The 26,846-nt window shown below is 39.2% G+C and overlaps 1 protein-coding gene across 1 annotated transcript in view; it reads left to right on the top strand.

Moving 5' to 3' along the window:
* The window catches only part of MPP7 (membrane palmitoylated protein 7), a 233,881-nt gene that overhangs the window by 62,786 nt on the left and 144,249 nt on the right, over window positions 1–26,846 (top strand). The window lies entirely within an intron of this gene.

A 26,846-nucleotide genomic window follows, 5' to 3' on the forward strand; every position in this document is an offset into this window, starting at 1 on the left:
TTTTCTTTCTTCCTGTTTAGAGATAAAAACTGTTCTGCAGTTGATATATGTCATTAAAGGACTCAATTAAAACAAACATTTCACCTTGTTATCACTTGTAAGAATTAGTGATACTTAGAATAAAGATTTCCAAGAAAGGGAAAAAAGCTCACGCATGTAGGTATGTGTGAAATGCCCTCCTCTGCTCTGATTCAGGAGGTGGGGTGGGGGTGGTCAATGCCCCTTTTCTGGAATTCCCAAGTTAGCACTTTAAAAAAATGTAAATTCCTGGACCCTCCTCAGAATTATTAAAACAGAATGTAACTGGGGTTGGGGAGCTGTAGCTTGCATTTTTTAAAAAGTTGTCTAGTTTTATTGAGAGTGAGTGGGGGCTGCTCTCTAGTTGTGGTACATGCGCTTCTCAGTGTCGGGGCTTCTCTTGTGTCAGAACACAGGCTCAGTAGTTGGAGCACACTTAGCTGCTTCCTGGAATGTGGGATTCTCCTGGATCAGGGATCAAACGCTTTGTTCTCTGCATTGGCAGGCGGATTGTTATCCATTGCACCACCAGGGAAGTCCAGCTTGTGTTAAGACCACTCGAAAGCAGGGGTGGCATAGAATGTGACTATGAGGGATGTCCTTTGTGGCACTGACCACACTGAATTGGTCCCCACAGCCTTCTGCAGCCACTGAGACCCGTCTCATCCTGGACAGGTCCGGGCACCGTAGGTTCGAAAGAGCCGAATCACAGATGTGATTTTGTGTTGTGTAGGTTACCTGACCTTTTCATTTGCACTGTGTACTCAGGTCATTCTTTGCTGTTCAAGCTGAGATACACTTATTCACTTTGGCAAATTTTGTCTCCTCTTTATCCATCAAGAGTGATGTTTTTCTACTGTGATTTATGCTGAGCATTAGTTTTACTTAGGAAGTGATTTTGATTTTTAAATTGCATGAAAATCTTTTTTTCTCAAGACGTGAGCTTGGAAGCAGCTCCTTTGGAAAAAAAAAATTTTCTCTTTTTCTTTTCAATTTTATATAGTCCCACATTGTGTTCGACTATATAAAATGAATGATTTAAGTTTCCGTAGTGGTTTGGGAAATTATAGATAAAATTTATTTGAACCATAAATTTGCTACACTTTATGTAATGAAAAAGTTTTATGCTTTGCCATTCACCAAAAAATGCCTTAGTTTAATTGAATGCAAAATATTTTTGTTGATTATACTTAACATGGGGAATGATTAAAATGGAGTATTTATAGTTTAGGCGTCAATCATAAAAAATCCCATAGGCTGTTTAGAATGGAGAAAAGATACTCCATACTGCCTGCTTGGTGCACACCTCAAATGCTGCTGTGACAGTGCAGCAGTATTGCAGTGTGGCTTTGCAGTATTTTTTTGCCCAGCATGTCCCAACAAGGTTGGAAATGGCAGAGGAGACTGTTACAAGAGTCACTGCGGTCAGGGGAGCCCCAGGGTGTGGGCACCTGTGATGTGCTCAGGTTCCCTGTCCTTCCCTGGAGGCCACATGCCCTTGGCCAGTCAGGGGTCATTGTTGCTGTCAGCGGGTTGCTTAGCAAGGAGGTTGCTGTTCTCTCAAGTCTCCCAGGGAACAGTTAGCATAGCTGAAGGCAGACCTCATGCAAGAAGAGGGGACGACTCACAGTGATCCCAGAGCTCACGTGGGGAAATACTTCTGTGTAAACTTCTTCCACTTCTTCTTTCTCTAACAGCAAACAGTTAGTTATACAAGTAAGGCAGAAGAACATTGCTGCCATCAAAGATACATAGATAAAAAAGGAAAGAAATCTTTTCAACCACTTTTCTCCCTCACCCTCCATCTCCTTTTCTTTCTGTTTGATGAGTGTCCTGCAAGAATTTTCTGTACATTAAACATTTACATGCATGCATATGTAATTTTCTGTACATTAAACACTTACATGTATATGTACGTAAAAGTGTATGTACATAAATAACATTGTTTTGTGTTTTTCTTTGTGTTTTAATCACAGATTTTATCATACTTTATGGATTATTCCATAGCTTTTCTTCTACACCAAGTACTATGTCTCAAAGAGGTATTTCTATGAGGTGTGTGTGTATGTATATGCCTGTGTATATAGATATATGGATATCCTCCAATTTCTTTTAAGTGAATGCATAGTTTTCTATTGTGTCACAGTTTAACGAACCAGACTACTCTTAATGAAAGCCCTGGCTTTGTTACTTTTGTATTATTTTAGGAGAAAAGATGTATGCATTTAATAGATGTTGCCAGATTGTTCTGCAGAGGGGTTGGACCACTTAACAGTATGTGGACATTACATTCAAAATCATTTCCCCTGTGTTCTTGCCAATATTCAGTATTATGTCCTTATCATTTTTACCCATCTGATGGGGGAAAACAGGGTGTCTTAAGTGTGAAGTGTGCACCGCTCCTGACATTGAGCACATTTTCACTTTTTTAATGGCCATTTATTCCTCTGGTTTGTTTGTTCATATCCCTTTCCCATCATTCTATTGGTTTATCACTTTCTTATTTATTTTCAGTATCTTTTTATTTGTGTTTTGGATATTAATCCTTTGGGTCATTTTAGGTTGAACACCATTTTTCCTCATCAGTCATTTGTCGTTTTTTTCTTCCTTAAGTAGTACCATTGTTAAATAGAAGTTGAAAATGTTCATATGGGCAGGTATATTCTGAATGGTGAATGCTTTTTTCCTTCTGCTTAGGAAGACCTTTCCAAGAGGATTTCAAAATCTTATTTTAATAATTAAAAAAAATTGTATTTACATTTGGAATTTCAGGCCAACTAGTTTGCACATGGAAGGAGACAGGGATCTAATCAAATCTTAACATATTTCCCTGTTGAAGAACAGGCAGTCTCTGTGTGCCACCTACTCTGGAGGAGATTGTGTCTTGCTCCCTTTCCTTCCGGGTGAATTATCCATGTAAGTTGTTTGGAATAATTTGTCTCTTCTCTCCCATCAATTTATTCAGTCTGTATCAGTGTGGATTCTTGGATGTTTGTTTATACTTTGGGACATCACCCAGTTCTGCTTCATTTATTTGGTTGTTCAAATTGCCCCAGCTTTGGGCACAGGAGCTTTTCCAGTTCATTTCTTTGACATACCCCCATCCACAGAGGGTTTGTTTTTAATGTTTCCTCCCTTTGGGCATGATGAGGTGCTCCGGGTTGATCTTGCCATGCCCCATTTAGGATCAGCCAGTTTTCAAAGGACCACTGGTTATTGTTATTAGGGAATGGAGTAGAAGCCAAGGTCTGGATGATAGCTTTGCACAGTGTGGTTGCACATATATGAACATTTCTATATGCAATCATCTGTAGGTATATTAAGCTAATATGAGCATGGCTCTGAAGTTTCCTTAGGCTTTCCTTGTGTTTGATGACATTAATGGTTTTTGTGAGTACTTAGTGATGTCTCCAGCTCTAATCCGTAGGAAATAAGTTGTTTTAGCCTCTTTCTCTTGTCTGTAAATCCCACTGGCTGCCATATATCCACCATCCTTCTACCTAATTATTTATTTACGCAGTTTATGTGTGTAGTAGTATCTGAATTGTTACCTGTTCTCTTTGAAAAACAGCTTTTATCAACCAGAGAGCTGATCTTGTTTTGCTCCTGTGATAGTACCATTCTGTTCTGCATTTTATGGGATCATTCTTTCCCTGCATAGTGCTTAAATGTTAGTATTAGTTTTATAAATTCATTAGGTCTGGATTTTACAAATATCATATGATGTGAAATGTAATATATATACAGAAATGCCTATAAAACTTTTTATAATACAGTTTTAAAAGCGATTATGAGTCAAGTGACCACCACCTGAGTAAAGAAATTGAACACTCTGAGAGCAATCCAAGCACTTCTTCCCATTCAGCACCTCCTCTTCCCTGGTCGCTCAGACTGTGAAGAATCTGCCTGCAACACAGGAGACCTGGGTTCAGTCCTTGGGTCAGGCAGACTCCTTGGAGAAGGGAATGGCAACCCGCTGCAGGATCCTTGCCTGGGAAATTTCCATGGACAGAGGAGCCTGGTGGGCTGTAGTCCATGGGGTTGCAAAGAGTTGGACATGACTGAGCGACACACACACACCACGCACGCACGCACGCACGCACGCACGCACGCATGCACGCACGCACACACACACACACACACACACACACCCATCTTTAGAGATGGACAGAAAAGGAAAAGATTGCTACCTCACATGGTGCACAAAAAATATGTTTTAAACATCCCTAGGCACTTTGGTTTAATTTTGCCTGTCGTTGGAATTACAGTGTATGAATTTTTTTTTTAGGTGACTATGTAGAATGTGAAAAAAATAACAAATTATAAAATTTTTTAAGTGGATACGTAAAACAAATATTACAAAATCCAGAGGAAAAGCAAAATATTTTAACTGCTTGACATACCTCTGTACTTGCTTTTCTTCTTTATTTTTTGACTATCTATTTTTTGATTGTCTCTGCCTGTGACAATGTGTAATATTGACTTTAAGACCATCTGGTCTGTAAAGGGGAAGAGCAGGTTACTTGTATAGATGGTACTTCTGACACAGTGGTTCTGACACCAGTTCTGTGTTTTTTTTTTTCTCTGTGACTCCAGCTGGGTGTCTTACAGTTCAGTTCTGACACACATTGACACACCTCACAGGTTATGGGTGCAGCTGCCTGAGACTTCCCACCGTTTCAGATACCGATTACAAGCAATAGGTCCTCAGGTTACCCCAATTTCTATCTAGCTCGGCTGCAAATCAGAGGTTCCCGTAACTGCATGCTTGCATTCAGTCATGTGCTAGAACAGCTCAAAGGACTAAGGGAAACATTTACCTTGTCTTTGTCAGATTGTTGTTGTTTAGTTGCTAAGTTGTGTCTGACTCTTTTGAGACCCCATGGACTGTAGCCCACCAGGCTCCTCTGTCCATAGGATTTCCCAGGCAAGAATACCGGAGTGGGCTGCTCTTTTCTTCTCCAGGGAATCTTCCCAACCCATGGATTGAACTGATGTCTCCTGCATTGGCAGGTGGAATCTTTACCATCTGAACTACCAGGGGAGCCCTTTGTCAGGTTATATTATATCACATAATAAAGGACATGGTGAAGGATACAGGTGAAGAGATACCTAGGGTGAGGTATGGAAGGGTCCAGAGATCAGAAGATTCTATCCCAGGGAGTTGGGGTCCATCAACCTCCTGGTGTGTAGAAACTCACTGGACCCATAGTACTGGGGTTTTTATGGTGGCTTCAGCATTGTAAGCGTGACCCATGATTAACTCCGCCTTCAGTCCTTTCCTTCTCCTCCAGAATGTGGGAGTGATCCTGTCTCTTCATCTCTTGTATCTGTTGCTCACTGTGGTCCATGTGTAGCGATAGCTCATGGTATTGAATAGTTTTAATTTTCATTTCTTGGTTATTTATGAGGTTGGACACATTTTCCCATTAGCGACTTAGATTTCCTCTTTGCTGAAGTACCGGTTTAAATCTTCCACTCATTTTTCAAGTGCCTGGTCTTCTGTATAGGACATGTTTTTATGTTATGGATTCTGTGCTTCATAAGCTTTGCTGGTTACCTGTGTGATACCATCCTTTCTCGATCTGGGGCTATCTTCTTCTCCATGCTTCTTTCCCTGGTCCGTGTGTAGAAGGTGCACATTTCAGTGTAGCTCATTACCATGGACTTAGTGGTTAGTGATGTCTATATTTTATTCATGAAGTATTTCCTTAGCTTACGGTCAGGAAGTTGCTCCTCCTTCACATTTTGATTGTAATGCTCTAGAACAGATTTTCGTATAAGGTGTGAGTTGGGCTCCAGGATGTCCAGTTGTCCACCATGAGGTTGTGAAGACCACCTTCTCTCCCCTGCTCACACAGCTGCCCACTAGTACCCTGGTTACAGTGTTGATGTCAGTGTGACTTGTATCATCCTCATTTTTAGTTCTAGGTCTCAAAAGGAATTACGTCAACGTTTCTTGTTTCTTCTTTGTCATATTTGCTTAAGGTTTTGTTCATGTATGCCTTTTATTAGATTAAGGAAGTTTCCTTTTATTCTTAGTTTGCAGAAAATTTTTTTTAATGATTAGCCATTGAATTTTGTCAAGTGCTTTTTATTTATTCATTGTAATCAATATAATTTGTTTCATGTAAATCTCAATATAACAAATCTCACTGATTTTTAAAAACTTTATTTTATATTGGGGTATAGCTGATTAACAATGTTATGATACTTTCAGGTGAATAGCCAAGGAACTCAGCCATACACGTACATGTGTCTATTCTCCCCTAAACTCCCCTCACATCCACATAACACTGAGCAGAGTTCGTCCCGTATGGTATACAATAGGTCCTGGTTGGTTTTCCATCTTACTTAGATGTGTGTGCCTATCCATCCCAAACTCTCTATCCTCCCATCCCTTCCCTGGCATCCAGTCTGTGAGTCTCTTTCTGTTTTGTAAGTTCATTTGAATCATTCCTTTTTAGAGTCTATGTTTAAGGGATGTCATATGATACTTCTCTTTCTGTCTTACCTCACTTGGTATGACAATCTCTAGGTCCATCCATGTTACTGCACATAGCATTATTTCATTCTTTTTTAATGACCGAGTACTATTCCATTGTATATACATACCAATAAACTGTGGAAAATTCTGAAAGAGATGGGAATACCAGACCACCTGACCTGCCTCTTGAGAAACCTATATGCAGGTAAGGAAGCAACAGTTAGAACTGGACATGGACCAACAGACTGGTTCCAAATAGGAAAAGGAGTACTTCAAGGCTGTGTATTGTCACCCTGCTTATTTAACTTATATGCAGAGTACATCATGAAAAACGCTGGGCTGGAAGAGGCACAGGCTGGAATCAAGATTGCCGGAAGAAATATCAATAATCTCAGATATGCAGATGACACCACCCTTATGGCAGAAAGTGAAGAGGAACTAAAAACCCTCTTGATGAAAATGAAAGAGGAGAGTGGAAAAAGTTGGCTTAAAGCTCAACATTCAGAAAATGAAGATCATGGCATCTGGTCCCATCACTTCATGGGGAATAGATGGGGAAACAGTGTCAGACTTTAGTTTTTTGGGCTCCAAAATCACTGCAGATGATGACTGCAGCGATGAAATTAAAAGACGCTTACTCCTTGGAAGGAAAGTTATGGCCAATCTAGATAGCATATTAAAAAGCAGAGACATTACTTTGCCAACAAAGGTCCATCTAGTCAAGGCTGTGGTTTTTCCAGTGGTCATGTATGGATGTGAGAGTTGGACTGTGAAGAAAGCTGAGCACCAAAGAATTGAAGGTTTTGAACTGTGATGTTGGAGAAGACTCTTGCGAGTCCCTTGGACTGCAAGGAGATCCAACCAGTCCATTCTAAAGGAGATCAGCCCTGGGTGTTCTTTGGAAGGAATGATGCTGAAGCTGAAACTCCAGTACTTTGGCCACCTCATGCGGAGAGTTGACTCATTGGAAAAGACTCTGATGCTGGGAGGGATTGGGGGCAGGAGGAGAAGGGGACAACCGAGGATGAGATGGCTGGATGGCATCACTGACTCGATGGACGTGAGTTTGAGTGAACTCCTGGAGATGGTGATGGACAGGAACGCCTGGCGTGCTGCGATTCATGGGGTCACAAAGAGTCAGACACGACTGAGCAACTGAACTGATATACATACCACATCTTCTTTGTCCAGTCCTCTCTCAATGGACATTTAGGTTGCTTCCATGTCTTGGCTATTGTAAACAGTGCTGCAGTGAACACTGGGGTGCATGTATGCTTTCGGATCATGTTTTTCTCTAGATCTGTGCCCAAGAGTGGGATTGCAGGGTCATGTGGTAGTTCTATTTTTAGTTTTTTTTTTTTTTGTATTAAGGAGCCTCCCTACTATTCTCCGTAGTGGCTGTATCAATTTGTATCCCCAACAACAGTGTAGGAGGGTTCGCTTCTCTCCATACCCTCTCCAGCATTTATCATTTGTGGATTTTTTGATGATAGCCATTCTGACTCATGTAAGGTGATATCTTATTATAGTTTTGATTTGCATTTCTCTAATAATTAGTGATGTTGAACATCTTTCATGTGTCTCTTGGCCATCTGTATGTCTTCTTTGGAGAAATGTCTATTTGGGTTTTCTGCCTATATTTTGAATGGGTTGCTTGTTTTAATTCTGTTACTTATCATGAGCTGTTTGTAAATTTTGAAGACTAATCCCTTGTTGGTCACATCGTTTACAAATATGATCTCCCAGTCTGTGGGTTGTCCTTTCATTTGGTTTATTGTTTCCTTTGCTGTGCAAAAGCTTTTGAGTTTAAGTAGGTTCCATTTGTTTATTTTTGTTTTTAATTTACATTTTTCTGGGAGATGGATCAAAAAAGATACTGTTGTGATTTATGTCAGAGTATTCTGGCTATGTTTTCCTCTAGGAGTTTGGTAGTGTCCAGTCTCACATTAGGTCTTTAATCCATTTTGAGCTTATTTATGTATTTGGTGTTAAAGAATGGTCTAATTTCATTCCTCTTTTTTTTTTTTTTTTAACATGTCCAGTTTTCCCAGCACCATTTGTTGAATAGACTGACTAATCTCACTAAGTTTTGAATGTCAAACCAACTGGCATTTTAGGGATAAACCCAATTTGCTCACAATTTATCATCCTTTTCATATAGCCTGCTTAATTTGATTTGCTCACGTTTTACGTCCAACTTTAATATCTATGTTTATGAGCGAGTTTAGCCTGTAATTCTCCTTTCTTATTATCTCAGATCTTCACGGTTGTGCAGTGTGTTGGAAGGGGTCTTTACTACCTGGCTAATTATTTTGAAGTTATACTTTCTCTTTCTCTCTTTTTTAGTAGCTATCTTAGAAATTACAACATGCACCCTTTATTATAAAATCTCCTCTTAATCTGTACCTTTATTGTTATCCTGTATTCTTGCCTAGAAAATCCCACGGGCGGGCTACAATCCATAAGGTCTGAAATAGTTAGACATAACTGAGTGAGCACACGTGGACAATTAAAAAAATCCAAACAATGAAAAGTCTTTTATTTCATCTGTAGAGCATCTTACAATTTGGTATTTTAATCCAAAATAACTTTTCTAATGTAGAAATCTTTAGAGCTTCCACTATCAAAGGTCTGCTTCGTTAATCTATTGATCAGTGAAGGTCTGCTGATGTCCAGCTCTCTGTGTGATCATGTCTGACGTGCTCCCATTGCCTTCATTTTGAAAGGTATTCTTACTAAGCGTAGAATTCTAGGTTAGTATTATTTTTTCAGTGTACTAAGAGCCAGAAGATGAACACATGATATCTTGAAAGCTGCTGTATAGAAATGAGTTGTTAGGCTCTATGTGTTCACGGTTCCCTTTCACAGCAAGTCGAGCTCATTTGACATGTGGTTAACTGGTAGCTGTTCTCTGTGAACAAAAAGCAGTGTGTGAATCCACGTTTGGGTATAGTTTTTTTTTTTTTTTTGGTTATAGTCTACATAGGGCTTGTGTTCCTTTTAAACTGAAGCTGTACACTTATTTTCATCCTTGTCTCTGCTCACACAATGTTTATGAGCCAAATGTAGAGGTTCTTTCCAAGTAGTGTGGGTTTTTCAGTGGTAAATAGAAAAATCACCGTGTGGCATTTTCTCCCAGGGGCTCACAAGTGGAGTCTGTGTCTCAGCTTCTGTCCTGCCCATAGTTTCTTGCAAAGGTATGGTCAGCATCTGCCAGCATGACTACGTGATAGCAATCACTCTTCCTCGTGCATACCTTCACCATTGTGGAGTCCAACAGAATCATCTCAAGCAATAATTTTGCCAGTAATTTTCATTCATTGCGTAATATTTGTCTTTCAGTCTGAGGCTTATTTTGCAATCTTTATGGCTACAGTGTGACCTGTTTTAGCTATACTCCTTATTTATCTTTAAGGAGTGCAGTATTTAGTGATGTCTGTGTAGTTTTTTTTTTTTTAACTTTTAAGTTTTCAAAAATTGTAAAATGCACATAAAATTTGATACATTAACCATTGGAAGTGTATGATTTAGTAGCATTCATTATATTCAAAATGTGCAAACGTCACCACTATTTATTTCCAAAACATTTTCATCACCCCAAACAGAAACTCTGTATCCGCTTAACAATAACTCCACTTGCCCCCCACCACCAGTGTCTGGCAGTCACCATTCCACTTTCTGTTCTGCCTGTTTTAGATATTTCCTGTAAATGGAGTTATACAATATTTGTCCTTTTGTGACTGACTTATACCACTTAATATAATGTTTTCAAGATATATCCACATTATGATCTATGTATCAGAAGTTCATTCACTTTTATGGTTGACGAATATTCTTCTGTATGTGTATATGTATGGATTCTTCTGTATGCTGAATTTTGTTTACCCATTTTTCTGTTGATGGACGCTTGAGATGCTTTTAGTTTCTGGCTATTGTGAGTAATGCTGTAATGTACATTGCAGTTCAAGTATCTGTTTAAATCTTTGATTTCAGTTCTTCTAGGTGTGTACCTCGGGACAGAATTTCCTGGTCAGATTCTGAGTTTAGCTTTCTGAGGAAGCACCAGACTGTTTTCTGCAGTCTGCACCATTTTATATTTCCACCAGCAAAGTATGAGAGCTTATATCCTCATCCATCCTTGTTATTTTATGTATGTTAAAAGTTACAGTCATCCTAGTAGGTGTGAAGTGGTAGCTCATTGTGGGTTTTGTTTGCATTTTCCTAATGACTAATACTGGTAATGATTGAAGGCAGGAGGAGAAGGGTACAAAAGAGGATGAAATGGTTGAATGGCATCAGTAACTCCATGGACATGAGTTGGAGCAAGCTCTGGGAGATGGTGAAAGACAGGCAAGCCTGGTGTACTACAGTCCCTGAAGTCTCAAAGAATTGGACATGATTTAGCAACTGAACAACAAATGACGAATGATGTTGAGCTTTGTTTCATGTGCTTGTTGGCCATTTGTACAGTTGATCCTTGAATGACACAGGTCAGTTTTTTCTGTATTGTTATGCTTTTGTACATTACATCCCCATGTCTTATTTTTGTTATAACTAATTTTGTACCTTTTATTCCTTTTGCTCGTTTTGTCCAACTCCCACCCCTGCCTTTGGCAGTCACCAGTTTGTTCTTATTATCTGTGAGCTGCTTGTTGTTGTTTTTTAGATTCCACATATAAGTGAGATCATACAGTATTTGTCTTTCTCTATCTTATTCGCTTAGCATAAAACTTTCAAGGTCCAGCCATGTTGTTATAGATGGCAAGATTTCATTTGCTTTTTAAAAGGCTGAATAATATGCCTCTGTGTGTGTGTGTGTGAAATATTTTCTCTATCCATCTGTCCGTGGACATTTAGGTTATTTCCATATCTTGGCTATTGTAAGTAATGCTGTAACGAACATATATCTTTTTGAGTCAGTGTTTTTATTTTCCTTGGATAAATACCCAGAAATGGATATACTGGATCATATGGTAGTTCTACTTTAAATTTTTTTTTGAAGAACTCCGTACTGTTTGGAAAAGACTGTGATGCTGGGAGGGATTGGGGGCAGGAGGAGCAGGGGACGACAGAGGATGAGATGGCTGGATGGCATCACTGACTCGATAGACGTGAGTTTGAGTGAACTCCGGGAGTTGGTGATGGACAGGGAGGCCTGGCGTGCTGCAATTCATGGGTCGCAGAGTCGGACACGACTGAGCTACTGAACTGAACTGATACTGTTCTCCATAGTGGCTGCACCAATTTGCAATCCCCCAACAGTGTACTAGGATTCGCTTTTTTCCACATCCTTATCAGAACTTATTTCTTACCTTTTTAATACTAGCCATTCTAATAGGTGTGAGGTGTTATCTCACTGTGGTTTTGATTTGCATTTCTCTAATAATTAGCAGTGTTGAACATCTTTCCATGTACCTGTTGGCCCACTGTATGTCTTCTTTGGAAAAATGTCTATTTGGATAATCTGCCTTCTTTTTAACCCCTTATGAGATATATGAATTGCAAATATTATTATTTTGTAGGTTGCCTTTTGATTTTGTTGATGGTTTCCTTTGCCATGCAAAAGCCTTTTAAATTTGCATAGTCTTGCGTGTTTATTTTTGCTTTTGCTGCTTTTGCTTCTAGTGTTAAATCCCAGTAATCATTGCTAAGGCCAGGGTCAACGAGGCTTCCAGCCTGTTTCCTTCTAGAAGTTTTATCATTTCAGATCTTATAGTCACATCTTTAATCCATTTTGAGTTAATCTTTTGTAAGGTGTAAGATAATGATCTAGTTTCATTTTTTTTTTTTTTCTGTCTTAGCTGTCCAACACCAGTTACTGAAGAAACTCTCCTTTATCCATTGTATATTCTTAGCTCCTTTGTCATAAATTGAATGACCGTAGATGCCTGTTTCTGGGCTCTCTATTCTGTTCAGCTGGGCTATGTGTCTTTTTTTTTTTTTAATCATCTTACGATACTGTTTTGCTTTCTATAGCTTTGTAATATAGTTTGAAATCAGGGCACATTATGCCTCCACCTTTTTCTTCCTTAAGCTTCCCTTAGCTATTGGGGTCTCTTATAGTTCCATACAAATTTTATGATTGATTGTTCTATTTCTGTGAAAAATGCCATTGAAATTTTCATAGGGATTGCACTGAATTTGTAGATTTCTTTGGGTAGTAGGGACATTTTAACAATATTAATTCTTCCAATCCATAAGTGTGGAATATCTTTCCATTTATTTGTGTTTCTCAGTGTCTTTCATCAGTGACATCGTTTTCAGTGAACAAGTCTTTAACTTTATTGGTAAAAATTATTTCTAAATATTTTATTCTTTTTGATGCAATTGTAAATAGGATTGCTTTCTTAATTTCTCTTTCTGATAGTTTAGTGTATGGAAACATAGTAGATTTCTGTCCATGATTTTGTATCCTGCAACTTTAGTGAATCCACTTATTTATTCTAACTTGGTGGAGTCGTTAGGGTTTTCTATATATAATATCTTGTCATCTGTAAAGAGTTACAGTTTTACTTCTTCCTTTTTGATTTAGATGCCTTTTACTTCCTTTTGTCTGATTGCCGTGACTATGACTTCTAATACTTTGTTGAATAAAAGTGGTGAGAGGGAGCATCCTTGTTCTCCTCCTCATCTTAGGAGAAATGCTTTCAGCTTTTCACCTCTGACTATGATATTAGCTCTGGGTTTGTCATAGACGGCCTTTATTGTATTGAGATGTGTGTCCACTGTACCCCCTTTGTTGAGTTTTTATCATGAAGGTGTGTTGAATCTAGTCACATGGTTTTTCTGTATCTATTGAGATGATCATATGATTTTTATTATTTACTCTGTTAGTGTGGTATATCTCATTGATTTTCAGATGCTGAACCATCCTTGCATACCTGAAATAAATCCCACTTTCTTATGGTGCATCAACTTTTTAATGTAATGTTGAATTTGGTTTGCTAATATTTTGTTGAGGATTTTTACAGCTATGTTCATCAGGGATATTGGCTTGTGATTTTCTTTTCTTGCATTGTCCTTGCCTGGTTTTGCTATTAGGGTAATGCAGGCCTTGTAAAATGAGTTTGGAAGTGGTCCTTCTATTTCTTGGAAGAGTTTGAGAAGGAAGGATTGGTGTTGATTCTTTGAATGTTTGGTATAATACACTGGTGCAGCCATCTGGTCCTGGACTTCTGCTTGCTGAGAGGTTTTTGATTACTAATTCAATCTCCTTACTAGTAATGTCTGTCCACACTTTCTGTTTCTTTATGATCCACTCTTTTGTAGGTTGTATGTTTCTAAGAATTTTACCCATTTCTTCTAGGTTGTCCAATTTTTTGGTGTGTATTGTTTGTAGTAGTCCCTTAATGATCCTTTCATTTTTGTAGTATCAGTTATAACAGCTACTCTTTCATTCTTAATTTATTTATTTGAGTCCTTTTTTTTTTTTCTTTCTTGGTAAGTTAGTTTTGTTTCTTTTCAAAGAACCAGCTCTTGGTTTTATTGATCTTTTTTTTCCCCCTTTGTTCTTTTTATGGTCCTTGAGTTATCAAGTTTGTTTATTTGAGATTTTTCCTGTTTTTTGTTAGGTATTCATATCTATGAAATTCCCTCTGCTTTTGCTGCATTACCTAAGTTTTGGTATGTTGTATTTCCATTTTTATTTCTTTAAAGGTACTTTTTGATTTCTCCTTTGATTTCTAAATTGACCCATTAGCTGTTCAGTAGCGTATTATTTAATGACCACGTATTTTGGTGTTACATCTTTTTATCTTGTATTCCTTAACTAGTTATTGTTGGTTATAGTCATGCTCACAGCTTTTGCCTTTTAAACTTCACATTGACTTTTTAAGTGATTAATCCACTACCTTTTCTATGTATTTACCTTTACCAATGAGATTGCTACTTTTACAGATTTTCCTGTTATTATGGAGCATCATTTCTTTTCAGCTTAAAGTCCCTTTAACATTTAAGGCCTGTTTAGTGGTGATGAACTACTTTTGCTCTTACTTGTCTGGAAAACTCTTCTCTTAATTCTGAGTGGTAATTTTGCCTGGTAGAATATTCATGGTTGAAAATTTTATTTTTTATCAGTTTGACTATATCGTGCCACTTCCTCTGGGCTGCAGTTTCTGTTGAGAACCTACTCATAATATCATGGGTACTCTCTTTACATAAGAAGTTGTTTTTCTCTTGCTGCTTATGAGATTCTCTCCTTGTCTTTAGCTTTTGACGTTTTAATTGTAATGTGTCTTGGTGTGGTTCTTGTTGAGTTCATTGTATTTGGAGTTCTCTGGGCTTCCAGGATCTGGGTGTTGTTTCCTTCCCCAGGTTAGGGAAGTTTTTAGTTAGTATTTCTTCAAATAAGTTTTCTGCCATTTTTCTCTCTCTTCTTCTGGGACCCCTATATTTTGAATGTTAGTTTGCTTAATGTTGTCTCATAAGTTCCTTAGCTGTCTTAACCCCACTCCTCCTTTTTTAAATTTCCTTCTCTTCTAATTTCCTCTTCTGTGTCTTTGAGTTCACTGATCCTCTTTTTCTTATTCATATAGTCTACTGTTGAACTCCTTTAATGTAGTTTTAGGTCCATTATTTTATTTTTCAGTTCTGTTACTTCTCTTTGGTACTTTTTATATTTTCTGTCCCTTAGTTGTACTTCTCACTGTGTTTATCCATTCTCCTCCTGAATCAAGGGAGCATCTTTATCACCATTATTTTTTCCTTCTTATGAGGTAAGTGACATATGACTGTTCATCATGGTTTTTTCCCTAGGTTTTTACCTTATTCTTTCATTTGGGATGTATTTCTCTGTATCTTCATTTGCTTGACTCTGTTGGTTTCTATGTATTAGATGAAATAGCTACTTTTCCAAGTCATGAAGGGTTGGCCTTGTGTAGGAGATGAACCTTATTTTTCAACCCTGCCCTAGCTGTTGTCTCTAAAACCTTTGTGATTTTCCAACCATACTATTTTATTTTTAGGAGCTTCCAGCTGTTGAGGGTGTGCCAAGACTAGTCATTGTCCCAGTGGGGAGGATCTTGTTCAGCACCTAGGTTCAGGGTCTGATTGGAAGCCAGACACTCAAGCAGTAGCTTTTAAAGGATGTAGCTATATATCACATCTTATGAGTGTAAGCCCTGCTGTCTACAGACCTGGTGAGCTGGAGGTGTCCCCTGGGTGGTATGGGAGATGCTAGTGCTCTGGGGAGTGTGAAGATGTTGCACACTGGCTGGAATGAGAGGAGGTGTACATAGTTGGCATCTACTGAAAAAAGAAAAAAAAAATGAGAAAAATAAGATGGTGCTCACTGGTCTTAGCAAGGCAGAGGAAGAGTATGGAAGATGACACCCACCAGAAAGGAAAGAAAAAAAAGGCACCCGCTGGCTTTAGCAAGTGTCTACTGAAAAAAGTGCACAGCCTGAAAGTTGAGAATTATATTCTATTTGGCAAGCTTTCTGAGCACGTAAGCCCAAGAGGCAGCCTCTCAGACCACTTTGAAAGACTATTCTGAAGAGGTAAGGGAGGAGCCAGGATATATAGGAGTTTGGAACAAAAATCAGGTAGTTGGAACATCAAAAGATTACTGATAATTAAAAAAACCAGACATGTCATGTTAATGAAATCACCAGTTTTCTGTGTATGGGAGGATGTGAGGATCTGGACTCACTGAAGTCACTCCTTTGATAGTAACCTTCGCTAGCTAGGGCCATCTGTCCTGGTTTTCTCCATCCTGAATCTCCCTCAGGGTGGAGTTTGCCGGGGGTGGGGAACAGCTGCAGTGGCTGACGGCTAAATGGCTGCATCCCTCTTTGTTTGCTGATATTCCTGGAGGACTTCGTCCACACAAGGAAGGAGAGTAGGGAGATGGTCCCCACCAGCTTCTGTCCTTGGAGAGAATCCTAGGAGCCCCCTGCCCCTCAGACCAACACTTTAAAGTTAGCAAATAAATCTTTTTCACTTAAAGTCTGGGTGATTTCTCCAAGGCTCCTTCTGTGCTGGTCCTGAGGTGGGCGAATCTGTGTGGGGGCCCTTTAAGGCTGTTTCTCAGTTTCCCACAGTCCAGTGGGTCTCGTGGGTACGAGCCCCGCTGTGACCACATTTTAATGTAATTAACAGTGTTTTAGGGTATAGTGTAATTGCAACTCTGTGCTAGTCTCAGCATGAATGAAGAATGGAGCATCCTGAAATTTCCTTTGTTGGCATGGCATGATATGGTCGACAACACTTTATAATGACACTTTAACTTTTCCAACAGGATTCTAAAAAGGGCACTTTAACAAAAATGTTTGGAGTCTTCAGTTTCTATTGAAGTGATTTTTTTTTTTTTTTTAAAGTTTGGCATTCAGATTGTTCCCTCTTGAAGTGCGATGCAGTGTCAGGCCTGTGTTTTCTTCTTTGCTTGTTAGGAAAGACCTCTTCCAGGGGCTCGTACATCACCTTCATTACTTGTCATTTTCACCTTTACCTGTGTCATCAAAGATAAAAGCCAATAATGTTAGTGTAGCAGGCATGTATTTGATAGGAGAGGACATTGAATGAGGATTAATATTGTAGGCTGTAAGCCTGTTAGTGAATATTATGTTTGCTTGCCTTTGTAACCTTGAACATTTGGTACTCAGATCATCAATACTCAGAAGATCAGGAACCTCTATGTTTGTGTTACTATTTTCCATCACTGTTTTATGCTTCTGTGAGTCTGAACATCTGACTTGATATAATTGTTGTTGTGTAAAGCATTAATTTTCCAAATACAAGTAGCAATAAGGAGATACCATGGAAGTTGATGAGAAGGAACAAGAGTTCTGATTGGCATAACCTCTGCATCACCTGTACAGCTTTTGTAACAATGATAGCACTAGATTTCTGCAAAAAAAGCATCCCTTTGTTGAAAATTTGAATGTGGGTCAACAAAATTTTGATTTTTTTTCTCTTGGACAGTGCTAAATTCCCAGTGGGAAAAAGTGTCTGCAGACTATCTAAGGGACCACTGGACCTTGAAATGTTCAGCAGGAGGTACCTTAAGAAAGAAGAATTGATCTGCTGTTTCATAATGCTGTATACCTAAAACTAATACTGTTACATATGTTGTATCAATTTTATTTCAATAATAATAACAAGTAGAATTAATCTATTCTCTTGTATTATTTTGTGAGAGACTTTAAACCCAGTTCCAAACTTGGAAAAGTGCCTTCCTTTCTCCCCCAGCAATCTCTTGATTGGTAGAACATACGGTGCTAAGTGACATTTAAATTAAAGGGGGCATTTTTTGGTGGTCTTTCTGTGAAATAAATGAGGATAGTTATATCAAGGGTCTCTCTTTACAGCTCAAATCTCATATATACTTGTGTGTATGGCATGTATGTGCTAGGGCTTCCCTGGTGGCTCAGACGGTGAAGAATCCACCTACCAGTGCAGGAGACATGCGTTCGATCCCTGGGTCGGGAAGATCCCCTGGAGAAGGAAATGGCAACCCACTCCAGTATTCTTGCCTGGAGAATCCCATGGACCAAGGAGCCTGGCAGGCTAAAATCCATGGGTCACAAAAGAGTCAGATACTGCTTAGCAACTAAACAATGATAACAAATATGTGCTAACTAAAATTCGCCAAATCACTAGCTTTGTTTTGCAATATTTTTCCTTATCACAAAAGAAATTTTGCCTAAGAAGATACTCTTAATATTATCTTAGGGTTTAGTTTTCAAAGGTTATTGGCAGTTTGAGTGACCTTGGTAGATTTTAAATCCGTGTTGCCTGAAGTTGTTCATTATAAAATATTCTTTTCTCTTTGACAGTTGGAACTTTAGTGGGTTTATATTGCCCTGGGAAATTGGCATGCAAGAGATGTGACTGGTTTTTCCTTTTAGAAGAAAACTTCTAAAGGGACACACAGTGAGCAGTTACAAAACCAAACTGTCACCAAATTGGTTAACCCCTTGTCCTAGCCAGCGAAGCTGTTTTTCTGATTGGATTCGTGCAGCCAATAATGAAACCAATGCTGATACTGCAACAGAACTAGCTTTATTAAATAGTCAAGGGATGGAGAAATGGGAACCTAGTTTGAATATCAGTTTCTCAAGCCAAATGAAATTAAGACACAACATATATGGGGGTAGGGGCTCGAGGTAAAAGGGAGGGACTTGGGAAGAGAGGGAGGAATGTTCATGAGTTATTCGAGAACAGGGGTGTGGTTTGGACGCCTTTTCAATCCTTGTATGGGCTTTTCTGGTTATTGTCATGGCAACTGTCAACTGTCTTGGGCTGATGGGTGTGTCATTTAGCTAATGTGTTATATTAACTGTGGCCTAGGCCCAAGGTCACTGGAAGGCAAATCTTCTACCATTTTGGGTTTAGCTGGTTCCAGCCAGTTCTTGTTCTTGTTCTTGTTTTTCTTGTTTCAGCTTCCTTCTGAAACTTCCTTCTAGGAGGAGCGGGAGTATAATTCTGGTACATCTACCTTGGTAACAAAACCAGGAAGATGGTTTTATGCTGTTAAGATGTGATTGAACAGTAATTATAAGGCTATTGAAATCACTACAATTTTAAAAACATTTTATTTGCCCAAACTCACATTATATGTTAAACTTCTCTTTCTGGTTTAGTATACTTGAACCTCCTAAAATTTTAAATACTGTTCAAGAAGTATGTGTGAACACGTTTCAAGATACAGGATAGACTAGCTCGAGGCTATATATTTAGCTGCTTTTTGACAAGTGAGGATTGTGGGGGAAAAAACCACTCTTATAAATATCGTGAAAGAGTTTTTGTGATAGCCGATATTCCTTAGACTGACTTTTTATGACATAGTTTGAATGCAAACATGTTATTTAGTATTGCCTTCATTATGTAGGGATCTAGTGTAGTATTTGATTTCATTTTTTTCCTGGAAAGGTAATTCAGTGATGTAGCACTCATAGTAGAATGATTTCTCACTACTCACCTGGTTTGCAAGGCTACCTTTCTCTTGCACTCAATTCTTTATGTGCACTAGGTCTCTTTCCGGATGTTCTCTTACATTTTAGCAGCTTTAACTGGCCCCTCTTGGAGTTTTGAGGGTGGGGTTTACCCCTGGTGATTATGATTTCTGTTGCAGACAAAATTTCAAGCAGTTTAAAGAAGATAGACTGGAAGGGCGGGAAGTGTTTAGGTTAGCGGTTATCAGTTTCAAACCACCAGTTTATTTTCAGCTTAAAATAAAATGTAGTTACACTATAGATCATTCCATGTATTACTAAAATTCATTTTTGGAAGTGCTTTGTCCTCATTAATTAGAAACTGTCTCACCTACCACATCTTTTCCCCATGGAAACAGTTTTTAAATGTTTTTGCTAACCTAGGTTTTCTTTGGAGTACAGCTATTATTACATGATTGTGAAGCAGATTGTTCTTGGGGATGTTGTGAAGGGTTTTGCAGGAGAATCCTGGAAAAGAAAGCCATTGAAGATGGTTCTGTCTCTTGAACTTGGCTCGGGACTTTCCTTTCACTTAATTGTTTATTAATTCAGCTAACAAACTGCCAAGAGGAGATGATAAAAAGGATAGTGGCAGTTACCTGTTGAGCTGCTAAGGGTGGTCCAGGTGTATTTCTTCCATTCATCCCACTCGAACAGGGAGGTGTAAGTTAGGTGCTGAGCTCTTTCTTTATCTCTGCGGTTCTTGCAGTTGTCCTGAGAGAAACGCTTACCTCTCTTTCTGTGCAGTCCGTGAACAACCTTCTGCTTAACTCGGTTTCTCTTCTTGATGAACGCTGGTACCTTCTGGTCTGTTCATTACTTACCATTCAATACACTGAAGCTACAGGAGTAAGATCAGAGTTAAGATGAGGTTGCCGTCCTGCAGTGCAAGTTAAAATCCAGATAGACTGTTTGACTTGGTCTCACTACGTGTTATGCTAAATTTTAAATATATTACAAATAGTGAAATAGATGGAAATAAATCCTATTGTACCATTAACTGCAATACAGTGCTTTAGCTTTTGTGGCCAATGGTTCCAGGCCAGGAGGCCCTGTAACTGGTTAAATACAGTATAAATGCATCCAGTTTTCTAGAAGACGGCTTTAGGCTGTACTTTATATGAGTTTTACAGATAATTGCCCCTTTGCTGTGGCTTCATCTTCATCTTTTGGAATCAGAGTTCCGTCACACTGGCCAGGGTGGAGGACACTGGTGCAAGACCATGGACTGCCAGTGCGTAGTTGGCTACACCTTGGACTTGACCTGAACTTAGAGACGGTGTCTAGAAATGGAAGTTATGTACAAGTGTGTGCACTTACCTCTGTTAGTTTACCCTGATTTATAGACTTTCAGGTACAGGATACCTTGTTTTATTGCACTTCTTACTGATTTTACAAATTAAAGGTTTGTGGCAACCCTGCATTGTCAGATGATGGTTAGCATTTTTTAGCAATAAAATATTTGTTAATTAAGGCAAGCACATTGGGTTTTTGGACATAATGCTGTTGAACACTTAATAGGCCACAGAATAGTGAATCATAATTCTTATGTGTACTGTGAAACCAAAAAATCTGTGTGACTCACTTAATAGTGATATTTGCTGTCTTATGGTGGTCTGGAACCGAAGTGTAGTGTCTCTGAGGTAGGCTTGTAATCCTATAAGCTGTTACTAAGCAATCTGCCACTTTATAATTATTTAAATTATTAATATTTTGCATAGTTAAAAACCCAGCCTGCCGAATGCTTTAATAAGTTATTTGCAGTTGAGAGGGAGAGAGAGTGTGAAAAAGAGAATGCCTCTGTTCAGGGTTGAATTAAAATATTTTAGTAGTATAGGTACTTTTGGAAATAAAACCTAGTTTAAATGAGAAAAATTGAGGCCTGTTATGAATGGCACCGAACAGTGCTGATTATTTTACCTTTGACAAAGTGGAAAATTTAAAGCTTGGTGTATCCCATTTTATTAATATAATAAAGTTTTATAGTGTTGTTCTGGGCGTCGATATATGTTCTTTAGTGTTTATTAGCCCATGGTTATAGTAAAACGTTTTAGTTCTATGCCTGGCTATTCTGTACAGAATGCAAATATTAAAGCGAAGGGAAAAAAATTGAATCTCTATCTTTCTCTTCCCCAAGTCTTTTTCTATATGATTTCTAAATATTTTGGTTGTGTATGGCATCTAATATGATTGGACACAGAGAACATCTTTTTTATCATTTAACGTAGGTTAATAGCTTCCCCAGACTTGTTCTAATAATGAAGCTATGAGGGAAATGACAAGAATGGTGGTTTTAAATTTCTCTAGACTCACAGTAAATTTTTCCATCCTGATGGCAGGAATCTTGAGCATCTGGAATCTGTGAGAAGAGCGAATTGTTCATGGCGGGAAGACTGTCATCAAATTCTGAGCCATTTATTCTCTTAGGAACTACTGTCCTGTACAGAATATTATATTTTTACAGAGGCACTTTTCTGGAACTGGGGAAGTATCTTCACTTCTTCATGTATTCTGTGTTTTTGAGATGTTATTTTGAGAATTAGTGTCACATCTTGTCATTAATTTCCGTTGATTTATATTATTATTTTTATATTTATATTAATCATTTATATTTGTCCAAATATAGTTTTGAAAAAGCAATAGAAAATAAACTGTCTTAAAGATTTCTTTCTGGTCTATATAGGTAAATCTATGATCTATACTTTGTCATCTAATTTCTTCAGTTTTCAAAATATCTACAATATGTATTTGTGATACTTTCTACCTATATTATGGCATAGATGTAATTCTTCAAATGTTTGCTCTGGAGAGGGAAAGAAGGAGTGTGCGAAATTCTCTGTTAAGTTTTGGTGAAAACGTTTCTCAAATCAGGAGTCAAGTTTCTGATTAGCCCTGGGTCATGCTGGGTGTTTACAATAAGTTTAAGTTGGTAGAAATTTCTCGTTTTCTTTTTAAAATTCTTGTATTTGTGTGTATGTGTTTAAAGACAGTAAAACTGTTTTCCCTGTTTAGTAGGTTTTTGACTCTGAAAGAGACTCTCCTGAGTCTTGATACGTTACTGTCCTTGTGTTTGGATGTAGTGTTGCTGAGGCTGGGCTTGATTGTTACGGCAGGGCAGGTAGGTGTCATTGCCTAAGACCAGCATGAGCCAGCATCTTTGATTGGGCTGCTTCCTATTAGGTCTTGCTAGTGTCTTCATGCATTGTGGATACCTACTGTAGGTATCGGAGAAGGCAATGGCAACCCACTCCAGTACTCTTGCCTGCAAAATCCCATGGATGGAGGAGCCTCGTAGGCTGCAGTCCATGGGGTCGCAAAGAGTCAGACACGACTGAAGCAACTTAGTAGCAGCAGCAGCAGCACTGTAACAGCTCAGTAGTTTGTTCACTTAGGTAAGGTGCTCTTCTGCTTCCCAGTTTAGCGGTGTTTAGTCTGTGGGCATCTGCCTCACCTGCTCTCCATCATCAGCTCAGATGAAACACGAGGCCTGTGGGAGTCCTTCCTCCTACACACAGTTCTGTTACTCAGGTGTCCGGGAGCATGGGTTTCTGGATGGATAAATAGTCTTAGTGTCTTATCTGTACTTTACTCTGAAGATTCCTTCTTCCTCCACTAAATCACGATGCTCGATGTTCTGCCCACCCCTCCTGCCGCCTGGCAATGCTCCCACTCCACCACTGCCCCAGGGGACCCGTGGCCACTTTGCCATCAGACTGTGGACATCCCGTTCCCACTGCTGTGAGGTTAGTCCTTGTTGCTGCTTTGAATGGTTATCTACTCATCACTTTGATCTGGCCCCCGAGGGACTTTAAGTTGCAGTGGGATTTGTTATTTTCATTTAGACTTCAGGTTTGCAACAGCAGCCATGAACCATCTTCCCTCTAATGAGTAGTAAAATCATAGCCCCCCGCCCTTTGGCCACGTCTCTTCAGACTTTCTGAACCCCTGCACTAGGGTAGGTTAGGGGCTTCTGTTTTTTGGTTTGCCCTTGGATTACTTTTGATGTGGTCCAGATGGTGTGTCTAACGCTTCATAGTCTCCTTGATAAAAGACACTTCTCTCTTGTTTGACAAAAGTGATAACTCTGGTCACTTTCCTCTGTTACAAAGCATTAGGCCTTTCTCTCATCTGTGCAGGAAATAAACATGTTGCCTGATTTCTTTTTTTATCCATTATTCCTGTTCCCCATCCACCACTCTATTTTAATGATTCAGAAGAAAATTTTCACAAGAAAGATCAGTTTTGCAAAGTGGTTTGTGCCAAATGGTGAAGTCTCTTTGTGACTTTTTGGTATAAGTTCTTGACTGATGCAGTTTTCTTGACTTTTGGAGATGCTGTATTCTGTGTGAAGGATGTCTGTGTAAAGTTTCAAGTTCCAGAATCTTTTATATTTTGATAGAACTGTATCACTTTGAATGGAAGATAAAAGTCAGAGATGTTTCAGCACTTAAACTGTAAACAGAAATCCTTAAAGAGGAATTCTTGGCTTTTTTTTTCTTTTTTCTTTTTCTTTTTTGATTGGAGTATAATTGCTTCATAATGTTGTATTAGTTTCTGCTATATTCTTGGCTTTTTTCTTATGAAAATGTTAATTATATCAAGAACTCATGGGAAAAATTGCTGAGAGACCAATTGTTAAAAGGCTCAAGACAAGATCTGGTTCTTTTTTAAAAAGACAATTACTACCTCTTGAGATGGATTATGCTGCTGGCTGGTTTTGCCTCTATCTCTGCATGCAGCCGGGGTCCCTGAGGCTTAGTTTCGCCAAAAGGAGGATGATATGAGTGATTTTATGACAAAGCTGATCCAGTATCTGATGAGCCATTTTCCACTGTCCTCTCAAGAGGCAATGACCCCAAGATCCAGAGTGATTGAATAATTTGAATGAACATCTGTTGTCAGGTCTGCTCTGAGTCATTTGTTTTTGCGAGACCATTCCGGCGTGGTGTGGCTCTTCATCTCCAGAGTGTTTCCTTGCATGTCTGACCTTAGCAGGGTGGACAAAGAGAGGAGGATATATAATTATCTCAGTGAAGGGATTACTAGTATTCTTCTGTAATCACATGAAGCGTGTTAAGATGAGTCCAATTATTCAACCTGTTTAGGCTGAATGATGAATGATGGGCTCCCAGGAGCTTCAGTCTGGATTTTGAATTAAGCTTGTAAGTCGACATACATACATAAGCCATTGTCATGAGAACTTTGTCAATGATTACATGACTTTGATATAATCAAAATTACAGTTATTGCCACTTCTTGCAAGTGATTGTTGCATGATGCTTATTGAGAAAGCTTTAAGCTATTTTAAAGCTGGGACTGTTTGGCATTTTTCTTCTTCACTTGTATAGCTGTCTAGACTGACCCACCTCGGGGATCAGATCACTTTTTTCATTTCTCTTCTCTCTAGTTCACGCTTTACCCAGTACGTGGGGTCCATCACTGCCTGTCTTTATTGCCTGTTGTGAAAAGCTGTCCAGCAGTATAACCTCACATTTTCTCCTCTGTGATGCCTTGGCATATACATACATTTTAACATTTAATTTGGAATTTATTTTAAACATGCTTATGAGGCTATACAGTGAAATGAGGCATCATTCTGAGCTTTATGAATAGCTCATTTAATCATTATTATGACCCTAGTCAGGCTAGTATAACTGTGCCTTTATACAGTTTAAAAACTGGATGCACAGAGATGTGAACCAATTAACAGCTGCAGTGTTGGGACTTGTATTTATGTTACTTGGCTGCAGAGTCTAAGCATCTTCCCCAGGGCCTTTGTCTGTGCATTTCTTTTCCCTATAGGGTTTTTCTGCCTCCTACTTCATCATCCCCAGTTGATGTCTGTTCTTTGACCATCTTAGCACAAGCTTCGTTTTCCTGAGGAAGCTCTCCCTGAGCTTGTTCAAGTCCCACTCTTACACTGTCGTGGTTTACACCCCCTCCCTGCAGCAGTTCACAGTTACAGCTTCACGTGTGTATGCGCAATATATGATGCCTGTCTCCACTGGCACACTGCGGCATGACTGTCTTTGCTTCCCTTTCTCTCCCTCCCCCTGTATTCCCATCCCTAAACACTCTGGTCCATGGTGAGCGCTTCGTATTTGCAGAATGAAGGCTGGAAAGGACCTGGAGGAATTTTGAAATACAGAGGAATTCAGGAGTTTGCCAGCTCCCTTTCACACATTCGAGACGTTGTCCATTTGTTATGTTAAGCCTGTTCCTGAAACTCTGAGGTCAGACAGTTACCGTGCTTGTTTTGTCTTCCAGATAATCTCTGGTCCTACGGGAGGGGACTATGACAGCAGTAGCGATCTCCAGGAAGTTAATTATTTAGTGAGTTGGTGTAAGATATCTGGAAACAGTTACACTTTCAGGGGATAGCCAGTAGCAGTGGTCCACTGTGGCTAGAACAGAATTGCGGAGTGAGGCATGAAACTTTTAAAATTGTAAAAATAATGTCTATTTTGTATAAAATCAAACAATGCAAAAATATGTGTGTATATATGTGTTGTATATATATGCACAGCAAATATGAAGTATACACACATATAGTAAAATGTAAGTAATTATTTCCTGTTCCTTTTAGTTTCTCTTCCTGGATTAAATGCTGATAGAATTGGATATAGATTTAGGCTCCCTGGAAGTGGGATGAATGAGGGAATGAACGAGCCAGATCAAAGGGAATGCACGTAGGCTTAAAATCCTCATATTGCCAGTAAACTACCAATTTATGATTTCCCGCTTTATTCATCTTTTCATTCTCTCAGGTGACTCTTTCCAACCTTTTCTTTCTCACACAGACTTTTGATCCTGTGTCCTCACTCCCCATGGGCAACCGCGTTTCATAGTTTACTGAAAATACTGCTACGATCCATCCTGAGGGAGTCACTGCAGGTCCCCCCACCCCGCCCCACTATCTGCCTCCCTCCTGGGAGCCCTGGGTACCCTGTCCACATGTGCACTGACCCTGTTCCTCTCACCTCTTGAGAGGGGGCCGCCAGCAATGCCCCTGTGGTCAGCATTTCCCCTGCAGTAGATCAAAGCCCTTAGTGCACATATGGTCTATTTTTTTTTTTTCATCTTAAAAAGCCTTCTTGATCCCCCCACCCCTGCAGACACTGATTCTCTTTTGTACCAACCCTCCTGCTAAGAGCAGTCAATATTTGCTCTTGTCAGCGTGTCACTTGTTATTGTTAATGCCCTTCAGCCATCGCCAGTCCAGGCAGCTGGACCTCTCGGGCAGTTCCCCCTGCCCTGACTGTGGCCTCTCCTGCCTCAGGTCGGTCATCCTTCCCGCCACACTGGGCCACCAGGACAGCACATGTCTGTGCCCCTCCTCCTCATGTCAAGTGTGTTATCTTAAGCCTGTCTGTGAAACTCTGAGGTCAGACAGTGGAGACCCCAGGACT

The sequence above is a fragment of the Capra hircus genome, chromosome 13 (genome assembly GCF_001704415.2).
Source record: "Capra hircus breed San Clemente chromosome 13, ASM170441v1, whole genome shotgun sequence".
NCBI classification, from domain to species: Eukaryota; Metazoa; Chordata; class Mammalia; order Artiodactyla; family Bovidae; genus Capra; species Capra hircus.